Source organism: Felis catus, chromosome B2, assembly GCF_018350175.1.
Source record: "Felis catus isolate Fca126 chromosome B2, F.catus_Fca126_mat1.0, whole genome shotgun sequence".
Lineage (NCBI taxonomy): Eukaryota > Metazoa > Chordata > Mammalia > Carnivora > Felidae > Felis > Felis catus.
In genome coordinates this window covers 82,020,774-82,032,116 of record NC_058372.1, presented here as the reverse complement: position 1 = coordinate 82,032,116, position 11,343 = coordinate 82,020,774, and the positions used below count along the sequence as shown (strand labels likewise).

The 11,343-nt window shown below is 37.0% G+C and overlaps 1 long non-coding RNA gene across 2 annotated transcripts; it reads left to right on the top strand.

The window, feature by feature from the left end:
- The first annotated feature begins 566 nt into the window (after positions 1–566).
- LOC111560500 lies at positions 567–10,812 on the top strand. Of its 2 annotated transcripts, XR_002742367.2 has the most exons (5): positions 567–813; positions 2,760–2,815; positions 4,737–4,905; positions 9,846–10,015; positions 10,240–10,812. It is a non-coding gene; the product is annotated as an uncharacterized LOC111560500 (long non-coding RNA). The 2 variants fall into 2 exon arrangements; XR_006598037.1 differs by lacking the exon at positions 2,760–2,815 and having other exon boundaries at positions 568–813.
- Positions 10,813–11,343: the final 531 nt, after the last annotated feature.

The following is an 11,343-nucleotide window of genomic DNA, read 5'->3' as shown; positions in this document are numbered from 1 at the left end:
CATCTTTCTGCTTAATACTATGCAAATCTGCCTCAGATAAGTCTGGAATGTCCCCAGAATACAGGAGATATAACAAGAATTGAGGAGAACTCTGTAACCTTAACTTTAGTGGTGGGGAAAAGTACTTAAATGTTCAGATGTGTAAAACCGCCCCAAAATAACCTTTTATGTTCCCACTCTCTGCAGAAATATTTCCTAAAGCTTAGTAGAGCTAGGTAGAAATGGGCTCTGGATTAATTTTGACCTTCTGTGGCAATGCATTTTCAAGACCAAGAATTTATGTGTGCAGAATATTAAATGTCAAATGCAAATATGAAAATGGAGCTACATGGTTGCAGATAGTCCCTAATTGATATTGAGCAGACTATTCCCTTTAAATGTTAATGAAACTGTTGTAATTACTAAATGACCAAAACAGCTCAGAAGCCAGGGTTCACAGCTGTAAACCATTACTTGTAAATTACTGGCACAGCCCCGCATTAGCAGATGGCTCGGCCCATGGAAGAAAACTTCCTCAAGATGCTTTTCTTCCAGGCCTGGGCTCAGGAGCAAATTAGATGAGCATATTAGAGAAGGCCAGAGTGCCTGTTTGGACATGTCGCTGGCGATAAGCACCTTCTTTGATCTTCTTATTTTTTTCATTACATTCTTTGCAGAAAGTGCTGAATATCACAGAACACAAAGAAAAGAGAAGGCGAAACTGACAGAGCTTATAAACATAGCAGGAAAGTTCAGATATGCACATTTCTGCTGGAGTTTTAAGGAGCAGTGTGTTTCCTACATCCTGAAGCAGATGAACTTGATGGGATGGAGGTAAATACTGTAGTGGGGGAAGGGAGTGTGTGTGTATGTGCATGTGCGTGTGTGTGTGTGTGTGTGTGTGATGGTGAGACTTGCTAACAAGCCAGTGGCAGAAAAGCAATTAGAAGAAAAATAGGGCATTTGAATGGGCTTAGTACCCTCAAGACAGAGAGAACGTCTATAAAGCTGTGTAAGCAAAACCATACAGTAGAAACAAGCGATGTCTTTATTAGAGAAGGCCTGTGGCTCTTCACAGCTTTGTTCTGTAAATTCCATACTAGCTTTGCAAACTCTCTAAGGTTATTAACTTTACTGAAGATTTTTTTTAAGAGTTGGGGAAGTCCTGCAGTTGAGGCTTTCATTAATATGAAAGAAAGATTAATTAAGACATCTGCCAATAACAGGAGGAAGGAGGAATTTGTCTTGTGATGTATACTACCAATTATGCTAAGAATGAAATGATGGATTTTTCCTCACCATGAACTACTCTGAAAGAAAAATGTTTACAGGATAAGGTGTTTACAGTCAAATCCGAGAGTACAGGCAAATCCTACCTTTGGAACAGTTTGAATCTCCAAGCAATATAGAAAGTGATAGGATTTCAAAATGCATCATCACAGAAAAGGGATGTTAAAACTATCTTTATGTTTAGCTTAAATACCAAATTAATCAAAATAATCTGACCTTATGATGGCCGAAGGGACAAAGCATGGAAGCGTTTGGTCTGGACCAGGACATGGGTGACAGTTGCCATGAAATAATCTCGTATGAAAAATTGAGACATAATTTGACAATTTTGTCAAGCTAATACATAATACGGAAATTTTCAGGATATTTATGTTTTATGTCTAGAACCTATGAGGCCGGAATAATCAGAGTTAGAATTGACCCATAAAATCTGGAATGAAAGATTAATGTGCTTGTAAAGTGTCTTGAGTCCGGATCCGGGAGGGACTGTATTGCAAGGATATGATAAAAAGACTTGAATTCTTCTTGGATTCAGAACGTGTTTGGGGCAGTACTTTGAGATATCTGATGTTATCCTTCAGTTTCCTACCACTTTTCTGTCTTCCTAGGTGAACCTCACATATAGGTGCCTTGGAAACAACCTGCCTCCCTTTCTTTCCTTTGCTTTTCCCTCCTGGCCCTCCACCCACCGGGGTGTGGTAAAACATAATCTTCCTTTTTTTCTTTCTTTCCTGATTTTCCTCTCTTACTCAAGCGACATAGATCTTAGATCTGTTATAGAAGAATGCAAGCAAGCGTATAGGCAGTTTAATCTAATTCATAATGAGAGATGGTCAATTAATCTTTAACTCTTCCAAAGACAGAAAGCGTTTTTGGAAGCAGATCATCATTCATGTGTGGTGCTTTAGTCCCGCAGACTGTGAAGTCAGGCAGAACTACATTCCTAAGCCTGGCCCTCATACTTACTGCCTGTGTGACCTTAACAAGTTGCTCAACCTCTCTGTGCTTTAGTTTCATTAGATATCTATATACTGGGGAATATTAATATCTACTCCATGGGATTCATTTTAGGAATTTGAAATACTTAATATAGTCTCTGATACACGTGAAAATGCTCAATAAATACAATGCAAATGATTACTGAATTAATAAAATTTTAGATAGTTTCACATAGTAAAAATAAGAGATTCAGTTATGAAACAGAATATTTTCTATTGAGAAAATTAATAAAAAGTAACTCATCTTGGTTTTGATAATACAGTATAGTTATGTGAAATGTTACCACTGGGAGAAGCTGGGTGATGAGCAAATGGAACCTCTCTGTACTATTTTTGCAACTTCTTGTGAGTCTATTGCAAAAAATAAATCAAACAAACAAAAAGTTTAAAGCCCAAGTAAACCAACCCAATCTTGATTTTGTCCCTGAACCAAATCCACTGAACTATTTTTGATTTTCATAACTTTTTTCCTCTTGTGTTTTTGAACCATAGTTTCTTGAAAGCCTTCGAAGTTTTCATGGCAATTCCCTTGTTCATTGCTACAAAAGGTATTTCCAAAAAGTGTATTGTGTGTTTGTGTGTGTGTCCATCCATGTGTGCATGTCCATGTGTGTTAAGGAAGTGATATTTGTATATTTTTCAGTATTGAAGTCAAGGAGTAATGATCTGCGGTTATTTGAATTGGCCATTTGTACAGATATATGGAGGAAAGGTTATTTTTATATACTCTGTTAGACTTTTGAAAGGCTGTATCTTACGATGTTATAACAGTTAGCATACTGCAGGCATGCAAGGATGCTTTTTTTTTTAACATTTAATTATTTTTTGGGAGACAGATACAGAGCATGGGCAGGGGAGGAGCAGAGAGAGAGGGAGACACGGAAGCCAAAGCAGGCTCCAAGCTCTGAGCTGTCAGCAGCACAGAGCCCCACGCAGGGCTTGAACCCACACACTGTGAGATCATGACCTGGACCAAAGTCAGCACTTAACCAGCTGAGCCACCCAGTCACCTCATCATTGTTTTGAAGCCATGGACTTTTCTGAGAAGTTAATACAAGCTATGAACTCTTCCCAAGAAAGTGTGTTAAAACAAACTCAAGCAAAAGGATGTGCACAATTTATTCCTATTTTATGTCATTGTTGAACTTCTACTATGTGCTACTAATAGACGTGGGGGTAGCAGAGTATAGAGCATACAGAATAGGTAAGATAAACTTTGTCTCCTCCAGTGACAGGAGGAACAGTAAAGAGATATTATAATGCAATATGACTGGCGCTATTTACTGTGAAGGCAGCACACTCTTTCACATGGGAGGAGCATCGAGCCCAGGATTGAAAGAATTAAGAATGATTTTTGTGGAATCTGCCTCTAAGTTGAAACCTGAAGAAGTAGTCATTAGCCACTTGATGAGGAGGAGGAGTTTGCTTTTAGCATAGGAAAGAGATTATTTGAAGTTGTATTTTAAGAGAGAGCAGTTGCAGAACTCCAAGAGGCTCACGTAGCTAGAATATGACATATGAAGAATGCAGGAACAAGAGATAACATTGGAAAAGTGATCAAGGGCCAGATTATGCAGGACCTTGTAAGCCCTACTAAGAAAGCTTGACTCTGTTGAAGAACTTTGGAGAGTCTTTGCACGATTTTGAGTTCGATTTGCCTTGTAGAAATCTTACTTTAAGCACTGTGGAGAATGAACTAGAGAGGGACAAGACTGTAATGAGGGAAAGTGGTAAGAGGCCAGTTGTAGCAACACAAGGAAGATATAATAGTGTTCTATATTCTTGACAAGGGGTGTACAGAGAACTGGTTTGTTTTATGAGACTTTTGGAAGTAGATATAATTTTACTATTTGTATGTGAGTGGTATGAGAAAGAGAAAAGTTGAAGGTTAATCTAAGATTTCTATCCTAAGCCACTGGGTTGCTGATGGCACCCCCCATTCAGAAGGACTACAGTGGAGAAAGAAAAGTTTGAGTTAAAAGAGATCAATTAAGGTTTGGGCTTATTGAATTTTAATTTCTATGGCTTATCCAAGTATCCAATGGGGCATTTAGATATGCAGCTCTGGGCTGTGGAGATTGATACCAGAATTGGTAACATTTGAAAATAAGCAAAGCCACTGCAATACATGAGATCATACAGAAAGTGACAGAACCTTAGTGAATTAATTAGAGTAAAAGCTAAATTACTGTAACAAAAGAACTCTATAATATCATGACTTGAAGGAAAAAGAAATTTAGTTTTCTCTCCCATATCAGTCCCAATTTGAAGAGATCACACTGGTAGGATAACTCAACTCTACCCAGGCTCTTAGGAACACTGATATCTGGATGATCTGCCATCTCGTAAGTGTTATCATTAGCTTGGTTGAAGTTAGAGCACTGCCCCCTCTGGATTCCAGCCATTTGTACCAAAAGTCACAATAAATGCAGAGAAAGGAGGAAGAGTAGATTTACAGATGCATATTAGTTTACAGGTTTGGTGATAGAAGTTGAAGAAACTTCTCTGTGAAGAAATCAACATCATCCACCAAGAGGAAAAGGGCATGACCGGGTTACAAATCCAATGTGTGAAGAAGTTCAGATTGCCTCCCTGGAGACCTAGAAACAAAGCTTCCTGGAGAAAGTGAGTGGTCCAGGTTGGTGTTCATTTGCCTACTTAAGTTTGGGAACTGTAACTTTGTAACTGTTATATGTGACTATTCAATCACAAAATTGTAGAGACAAAACATGAAAGTAATCTTCAAAGATTTCTGTCTTTCTTGGTTCCATGTGTTTATAATTAATGGACACTTACTAAAAATTTTAAGTCATCCAAAATTTAAGATCCAAATTTTGCAAATATAACAAATAAACTCTAGAGGCATCTGGGTGGCTCAGTCAGTTAAGTGTCCACATTTGTCTTAGGTCATGATCTCACGACTTGTGAGTTCAAGCCCCATGTTGGGCTGTATGCTGACAGCTCAGAGCCTGGAGCCTGTTTCAGATTCTGCCTCCCTCTCTCTCTGCCCCTCCCTTGCTCGTGCTCCTAGTCTCTCTCTCTCTCTCTCTCTCTCTCTCTCTCTCTCTCTGTCTCTGACTCTCTCTTTCAAAAACAAATAAACATTAACAAAAATTAAAAGTAAAAAATTCTGCCCCAAGGAAAATGTCAACAAGACTATATCATTCAGCTTTAAAAAATATGGAATTGTCCTTAATTTGGAGGCATTCATGTTGTCCTTGGCATCTAAGTTTGATATTTTCAGTAGTTTGTTTAAGTGACTCCATATGCTAATAACCTCATTTACAAAGACATATGAGTAGAATCAATGTTTTCATATATGGCTTTTGCAGGCGAGGGTGTATTGTCAAGTAATAACTGAATTCTCCGGGACTTCCTGATTTGAAATCCTGGCATGGCACATTTCTTTGTCCTGAAGTCATAGAGCTCAAAGTCTGCCACAGCAATGCTCTTTGTCAACAAGAAGAGGATTGTTGATGCAGATTTCAATATTTGAGTTTGTTTGAGAAAAGTAACCTTGGGAGGACTCTCTAATTTTTCCAGGGATCTGTTGATCTCTTTACATGGAGAATTTGCCAGGACTCTACCACACTCAGTACAGACTAAAAACATGATTTTCCCAGCATTTATAAATTTAGGCTAGTTGCCTAATTCTAGTCTTTGGTTCAGGATGGGTGGCCTGGATGCAATAGTTTGTATTTGTTGCAGTGGTGGTTTGAAGGAGGGATGGGGATTGTATATTTGTTTTGTTTTGTGTTGTTGTTAGCAGCACCGATAGGTCAAGGCTCTGTCTGGAATGAATTACCTCATTCATATTGTCACATATATCTTTTCCTTAGCCAAGATATGGATCAACTCCTCCTTGTCAAGTAGTTCTGAGTAGGTTTTCCTTTATAGCACTTTATCTTTTGTCTGTCCCCCTCCATAAAATATGGTAAATAAATCAATAAAAGAGAAGTAGAGAAAACAAAACAAACAAGCAAAAAGGATAAAACTATTTCCCAAAGAACAATCAAGCACTTAAAAGTTTTGCTTTTGGAACATGTAGCAAAGACGCACACATTCTTCTTTCAGCCCTTGACAAAACATGCTGAAATGAGTGATTTTGAATTCTGGGCTCTGATAAAGTTGATCTTTCTGTGGCAGTGGGCAAAGTTTCTTCCAGAATTGCTGGCAGAGGCTCTTAGACATCGCATGCCGGTATAGAAGGCAGTGAGTCATTATGACATGTGGAGCCCCTTTCTTCAAGGAAGCAGCCAGGCCAGATGTGTTGCCAAGCATCACAGGTGCTCCACCTGTGCCTAGAACACCAAGATTTGTCTTCCAGTGGAAGCTTTCCCTGGCAATAAAGCTTTTTCCATTTTGAAGACACTGACATTCTCTCCAGGTTCCAAAAGGGGGCTCATACAATGCAAATTCTTTTTTGATGGCAACAATGTGCACACAAATAGATGAAAGCTAGGAGCTGGCGTCACTGAGGGACACCTATATTTTTGTCCAGTTTCATGCAGAATGCAAGTGACATAGCTGCCAATTCCTTCAAGATTTGCTTTAAAATAGTGGAAAATATATCAGTACTTCAAAAGTGAATGAAATATATTGACAGAGGTAATTTTCTTTGACAGCTCAAAGACACAAAATACCTAAGCATGGTTCCACTAAAGTCCCTCTAATATGGTGACTTATTTTGTTTGGGAATGAAATAAGTAACCTTATGTGATGCTCCAATATATGACTTCTCTGTTGGGAAATCTAAATTCTTGTATATATCCAATCTTAAAAACTAAGGCGTTTTCTCATAGAATAGATCCATAGCATCTGATGTTTTTGCATGATGGCCAGGTCTGAGCTTTTCAAAATGACAGCAAAGAGATTAAAGAAAGAATGTTTTGCTTTCTTTGTTAATTATTTTATGATTTTTGTAGCTAGTTCCCAACTTGCAGAAACCTCCATCTGTATCCCTGGGGCCTCATAGATCTAGCTCACAAAATACAGGCACAAAAGGAAAATGCTAATTGTTGAACAGTAAACAGCCACCATATATTCAAACTAGGAAAGAAAAAGATCTGTGTATTTAAAAGGATTGAAAGATAATATTTTCTGAACCTTTCCTCAGTGTAATATAGTTACTTATATTACTATACTTATTTTTGTTACATTGTATCATAGAATTTCTCTTTGAGCTACTATATTTTTTTAACATTTTTTAGCATACAAAAAAACTCCTGACAGTAAAATTTTCATATTATTTTTCCATGATATCAGTTTAGTTATCATCTGTCTCAGTCAGCTTGGGTTGCTATCACAAAATACTGTAAACTAGGTGGCTTATCAACAACAGAAACATTTGCTCACACCTCTCAAGGTGGGAAATAGGAGATTCTGGTGCCAGCATGGTCAGATTATATGGTGAGAGCCCTCTCCTGGGTTGCAGACTGCTGACTTCAGTGTCCTTACAAGATGGAAAAAAAAAAAAAATCAAGATAGCTCTCTGGTCTCTTCTTTAAAAGGGCACTAATCTCAGGCATAAGGGCTCCACCCTCATGACATAATTACCTTCCAAGGGCCCTACCTCTAAATACCATCACTTTGGGCATTACACTTCAACATATGAATTTGGGGTCGGGGAGGGCCACAAACATTCAGCCTATGACATCACCACAAAGTTAGTTGTCTCGGACGTATTTTTAAGTCCCATTCAAGTGAACAGTGTTCCTTTGAAATTAACCTGAGATTTCCTCTCTGTGTAACTTTGACAATATCTATGAGTTAAACTATTCTGTTTGCTGCCTTAAAATTGTGGAAGCCCTTTTATTGTGCTGAAAAAAAAAAGAAAGAAAGAAAAACAAAAAAAAAAAGAAGAAAGAAAAAGAAAAAAGAAAGATAAGTGCAATTATGCTTCTAGGACAATGGTCGCCAATTAGAAAGTAGGAGGACAAAACAAATAGTTGTTAAAAACCATCTGTTGTTTTGTCTGCCTGTGCAGCAATTCGCCACATGTGCACCACATTCCCACCAACTCATTCTAGCCATTTTCTTGCCCCAGTATTAACTAGATGATTCCAAAGGAAGTTGCCATCTTCTTACAGATTTTGATACTCTGTTCATGGTGATTATTGTTATTGGAGTCAGCATCTGACTCAGACGAGACCAGTAAGGATCTTTCCCTTGAGATTTGTGAACGTGGGACAATAGGGAAGAACTCTTATCTCCCCTTTAGCTTCAGATGTGAGGTACTTTAACGGTGGAGACTACCACTAATGCTGTGTCTAGCAATTATGGGAGAAGTCAACATTAAGAGAAGAGCAGACTAAAAAGGATAATACTTTCACTCCTGAGCTCTCATTACAACTCTGTCCTTACCTTGGTTACATTAGCCAATAAATTACTCTTGTTTGCTAGAGGTAGTTCCAGGTGCATTTATGCCACATGCAGTAAAATTATCCTGATCATATAATGGTTCATTAATTTTTCAGTTTGTAAAGTTGATTAGTTACCTCATCACTAATAGATTAATTATATCAATGAAATAAGTCTATTTCATCATTTACATGGTACTTTTGTCTCTAATAGATGATAAATCTATTTTAGAAGATTAAATGCCACTATCTTTTAAAATGTCACTTTACATTATTTATATTGGTAATAATAATAATTAATGCCTTAATGAATTATGTGGAATTAGAAAAAAAATGATATTTAAACAAAAATCATCAAAGAAATTTGATGGTGGAGAGAAGGAAATACAATTTTTTAAATACAAAAAATGGATTCTTCTCCTAAGAATAGAAATGACACAATTGGGGTTTAAATCCTATTTTTATATGTAATTATAATTATATGTATTTTCTCAATTAGATTATAAAGTAGTGAAATCCCTGGGGCCTGCACACCTAAAGAGTTTCAATGTCCTTTTTAAACACATCAATGTCAAAAGAATATTGATCTTACAGATACATTTCATGACATGAACCATTCATCATCATCTTGAGACTGTACAAGCTGAGAAAATAATTTCTATACATTATTCAGAAAATTATGAAACTTTAAATTGATACATCTGTTTTTCCTCCATGTGTAGTGGAGAAAAAGTCATTACTTTCAAGACTGACCACAGAATTCCTTTTGGGAGAATAGTGATGATAGGATACAACTTAATGGGTAGTTTTAGTTACCAGATGAAATCCTCTGAGCAGTGCCTATTAATCTGGGGTGAGAATAGTATCACTTTAAGTGTATCCAAGTCATAGTGCATTGCTAATTGTATTCAACTACATTCAATGGAATAACAGAAAGAAACCGCAGACTACAGTGTCTGGACTAAGAAGTTCATACACGTGAGTTTGCTTTTCTTTATTGAACGTATTAATTTACTTTCATTGTTGGTGTTGCTGAAGTCGAATTTGTCAAAGTGCCCCTTGTTGGTATATCGCTAAACCAGTTCAAGTGTCCTTTCTATTAGGAGAGTATCCTGTCTGCCTTGACCCACGTATCAGTTTTAGAAGCCCTGTTTCTGTGCTCCCCTTGGATGACATCTTCCCCTTTGCCATGATCTTTATATGTGCACTCCTCTTCTAGGAGGAATAAAGATTCCTGCCGAAGGACAATGGTCTCATTTCTTCATCTCCCCACCAAAAACCAGAGAGCCCAGCCCACAGGTGCAAGATATACTTTGAATGAGTATATGTCAATGGAATTTGAATCCAAGATGAGAGCGTTTCATGGTTCATTCTTCTTACAGTTAAGAGGTAAAGTTTCATTCATTTTATTTAATGCTAATCATTGTTGCTAAAATATCATTTGTGCTTTACCTGTTTGAATATCTGGAATGTTTTGTCTTGTTTTGGTTCATTGTCTGTGTCTGCTGCAAAGGTCTCCTTGCAAGCTTTTCCCAGGCCTGGGCCTATCCTGTGGTCCATTTCAGTGCCACTCTGCTACTCTACATCAGCTCTTTCATTTTGTTTTATTTCAGTATGAGGACCTGCCACCAGCTACCTGCTTAATTTCTTCCTCTCAACCTTTCCTATTGAAAAGTCTCAAGCATCTTGACCCCACACAGCGCATTCTTCACAACAGTTGTTTTCATACTCTGCCCCTTTCGACTTAGGAATTCTCAGAGTTGCCCCACAGGTCAGTATCAAGGGAAACCATCAAATACAGGAGCACCTCTTATAACTATTTTATGTATTGGGAATGTAAGACATTTTTCTTTTAAGAAAGAGCAATGGTAAGAGAACATTTGAAAACTATTTCTTCACAGTTTTTTCAATGCTACATAATATATACTCATGCTTTCAGGACATTTATTATTAAAGTTTAAATATGTGAGATACTGATATTAAAACACAGATAATATGTCCCGCTTCCCATCTGCATTACTTCTTAAAACTACATAATTTCCAAGCAATGGCATCATGGGTCTTTATAATTTAAACACAACTTTGAGCTATTTAGCAGGGTGTTTATATATTTTGCTTTTATCTATCACTATTTCTTTTGTATTTTTTTTATTTATGTTTTTTGAGAGCTCAGCTTTAGTTTTATTTTTGTTAGGGAACAATTTTTTTTCAAATTCTTATTTGAATTCTAGTTAGCTAACATATAATGTAATATTGGTTTCAGGAATAGAATTTAGTGATTTTTCACTTACATGTAACACCCAGTGATCATCATAACATGTGCCTTCCTTCATGTCCATCACCTATTTAGCCCATCCCCCCCACTCAGCTCATCTCCAGCAATCCTCTGTTCTCTATAGCTAAGACTCTGTTTTATGGTTTGCTTATCACTTCCTCCCACCATATTTATCTGTTTCATTTCTTAAATTCCACGTATGAGTGAAATCATATGGTATTTGTCTTTCTCACTTATATCACTTAGCATAATACACTCTAGCTCCATTCATGTCATTGCAAATGGCAAGATTTCAGTTTTTTGATGGATGAGTAATATTCCATTATATATATACACATATATACATATGTACATATATACATACATATACATACATACAAATATATACATGTATACATATACACATACATATATACATATGTATACATATACACATATATAC